Source organism: Haliaeetus leucocephalus, unplaced genomic scaffold (genome assembly GCF_000737465.1).
Source record: "Haliaeetus leucocephalus isolate CR32 unplaced genomic scaffold, Haliaeetus_leucocephalus-4.0 Scaffold626, whole genome shotgun sequence".
In the NCBI taxonomy this organism is placed as follows: Eukaryota; Metazoa; Chordata; class Aves; order Accipitriformes; family Accipitridae; genus Haliaeetus; species Haliaeetus leucocephalus.
In genome coordinates this window covers 5,889,621-5,893,447 of record NW_010973062.1, presented here as the reverse complement: position 1 = coordinate 5,893,447, position 3,827 = coordinate 5,889,621, and positions in this window count along the sequence as shown.

Genomic DNA, 3,827 nt, shown 5'->3' with positions numbered 1-3,827 from the left:
CTGCTAAAAGAGAAACAAAGCAGCTGACAGAAAATGCATAAGCAAAACAAGCAACCTTGGCATTAGGTGTAAAAAAAAAAGCGATTAAGTAATACAATTTCTACACCTGCATAGCTTCTGTGATCACTGACTCATACTTTAAAAAAAAAAAAAAAAAACCAAAACCAAACCTTGTACACATAGTTTCTGACCTTGTAATAAACTCAGGCTGAAGTAGCTACTTTGAAAGAACCAACAGGCACACATTTAAACCACTTTTTTTTTTTTCCTTCCAAGAACTTAGCTCTTCAGTGCTATTCCTGCACTCTTACTGTTGTCAGCCAGACTACGCCAGATGACAGTAAATTATATACCAAACACCTTATCCTAATATGCTCTTGCTTTCCTTCTCTGCTTACCCTCCAGAGTTCTTTCATTTTAGACCCATTACAAAAACATTGCATCCAGCTGTGCCACACTAACACAACCTTTAACATCCCAAGATTCCTCTTGACCCAGCTAATGACAAAAGCGATGGTGTGAGAGCAGGTATGATCTGGAGTTTATCAGAACACAGTATCTCCACAAGGCTACCCCCAAATGCCTACAGGTTGAGAGATTTCATGTGATGATAGCAGCCAAAGTAAAGAAGGGTGAGGTGCTTTAATTATGCCACCATTTGTCTGTCAAATAAGGTGTTTTCCAACTCTAAGGCAACCAGTTTAAGAAGCAAATTATGCTGAGATATATTAAAATGGAGAAAAATAATGCAAAAACACAACAGTGCATAGAAATGAAGTATGGCTACCAAACCATGAATAATACATGGATTTAAATGTGATTAAAAACTCAAAAAATTTAATTTATTTAATCCAGAAAAAAATTACATGAGTTTAATCAATTATTGAAAATTTTGAAATGGAAGTGACATGGGAAATGACCATCTTTTCCAATTAACTGAAAACAAGAAATGAAATTATATAATGAAACAAGGTTCTTAAATTTAGAATTTATTAAAACTTCCTTTTGGCACTGTAATTCCATATCAACTGTAATTACACTGGGGGGGGAACCTAAATATTAATATTTTATTACTATTAACCTGGGAAAAATAAGGCGATACGATAAAAAAAAACCAACCAAACTTCAAAGTAAAAAAGAAACAACAGATACAATGTTCTTCTACCAATTTGTCAGCTCTCAGGAATGTATCTTTTAAGAGGAAAAGAAGCTTTTTCCAGAAGTAGCAGAGTTTAGTTCTCATAATAACGAAGTAAATGGACTAATGACCCTGACCTAGTATAGGTAATAAAAATCTTGTGCTCTTATTAATTCAGGAGTTTTAAAAAAACTGAGACGGAGCAATACAATAATGGATTAGGGAAAGTTATTTCATTATAACATATTATATAATTTCTTAATTCCACACAACCTATCATTACGAATTGTTCTCATAAAATATTGTATATGGCATTTTATAGCTCTGATGAATCAATATTACTAAATAGGGATAGAATTCTGCAGTCCAAATTTATATTTCTTCAGACAAGCAAGGTGCTAAATATAGGTTCTGTTAATAGTGGCTTACCAAGGAGAAAACTCAGCTTATAGTGAATATTTTAAAACTCATTTATACTTATAACTGACTGCAAAACAATTATTGATGTCCCTCTTTCACCCCACCCCCCCCTCCATTCCAGGTCAGGTTTGGTACATCCAATATGGAATGTAGTACTAATAAAATTATGATAGACCTTTTAACCAGAACCTGTTGCATCATATGAATTTAAAAGCTCCGGTACTCAATTGTAGCCAAGTTGCTGTAGAAATTATGCCAGCTGGAAACTCACCTACCCAGTCTGGAGCTAAAAGGTCCGATTGTCAACTTCCCTAGTTACCTCTTACCTGTTGCATGCACTTCCAGAAGCTCTAGAGACAAACAAGTGCGCCCAGGGTCTGTAACTCTCGAACTCCTGCCATGCAAGTTTCACAATGTCCATTACTCTGCTGTTACTTGCAAAGTGGTCTGTCAGAAAGATGCTTCCATTTTATTTATTTTTGGTACTAATTAGAGTAAGTTTGAATTTCAAAATAAGGAAGTCCTCCCTTCAAGAAAAATGAGACAAGTCAGTCAGACAAAAGAATTAGATGACAAGACCTTAAGATGAGATTGGATTTTGTCCAGTGACCAAAGGAACGTTTTGCAAAGTTGTATTGGCTTTGTGTGGCAAGGTTTTGGTAGCGGGGGGCTGGGGGGGGCTGTATTTAAGAAGGAAAAAAAAGTTGCTGGGACAAACAAAAACAGCAGCCAGAGAGAGGAGTGAGAACATGTAAGAAGAGAAACAGCCCTGCAGACCCCCAGGTCAGTGCAGAAGGAGGGGAGGAGATGCTCCAGATGCTGGAGCAGAGATTCCCCTGCAGCCCATGGGGAAGACCATGGTGAGGCAGGCTGTCCCCCTGCAGCCCAGGGAGGTCCACGGGGGAGCAGATACCCACCTGCAGCCCGAGGAGGACCCCACACAGGAGCAGGTGGGTTCCCGAAGGAGGCTGTGACCCCGTGGAAACCCCGCGCTGGAGCAGGCTCCTGGCAGGACCTGCGGGTCTGTGGAGAGAGGAGCCCATGCTGGAGCAGGTTTTCTGGCAGGACTTGTAACCCTATGGGGGACCCACGCTGGAGCAGTGTGCTCCTGAAGGACTGCACACCGTGGAAAGGACGCATGCTGGAGCAGTTTGTGAAGGACTGCAGCCCATGGGAAGGACCCACGTTGGAGAAGTTCGTGGAGGACTGTCTCCTGTGGGAGGGACCCCACGCTGGACCAGGGGAAGAGTGTGATGAGTCCTGCTCCTGAAGAGGATGAACCAGCAGAAATAATGTGTGATGAACTGATCATAAACCCCATTCCCCTGCGCCACTGGGTAGGTAGAGCATTCAGGGGGTAAGTTGTGCCCAGGAAGAAGGGAGGGGTGGAGGGAAGGTGTTCTGAGATTTGGTTGTATTTCTCATTACCCTACTCTGGTTGACTAGCAATAAATTGAGTTAATTTTCCCCAAGCTAAGTCTGTTTTGACGGTGATGGTAATTGGTGAGTGATCTCTCCTGTCCTTATCCCAACCCATGAGCCCTTTGTTATATTTTCTCTCCCTTGTCCAGCTGGGCGGGGGGAGTGATAGAACAGCTTTGGTGGGCACCTGGTGTTCAGCTAGGGTCAACCCACCACAGAAGTGTACTTAAAACTTACTAAAAATGTAGACCTATTTAAAAAAACAACAACAACAATTGTGAAAGATATCAAGCAGCTGATTTCCACTGAAAGTAGAGAGCAAGCTTAACTACCTATAGCTTGCACCTGTCCACCTGAAATCAAGAATAATATCAGTTGAAAATTTTGTTATGGCAGAAAAGACTAACAGTTACATGGCAGAACAGGGACAAAAAAATACTCGTACAGAGATGCCTACTGAACCACTAGTTCATACTCCCCACTTGACCAGAGGCCACTTGCTTTGCCTACATACCTGTTGTTAACGATAGTAACGTATACAGGCAAACTTACCCTAAATACAGTCCAAACAGCCATTCGCTGTGCCACGTTAGAGATTAGCTACAACAAAATAGACCCCAGTGACTATGCGGTTCGACAGAGGACTCAGAAAAATTAATTTTCACAATTTATTGGGGGCTTTGTTTTTCATAACTTCCCTTAAAATCGCAGCGATAGATTCCCTCTCCCTCCTACGTCAAAACAAAAAACAAACACACAACAACAACAAAAAAACCAAACCCCCAGACCAATCAAAGCTTGAAAAAAACTTTAGTTAAAAAAAGATACGGTAATTCCTCCTCTGCGG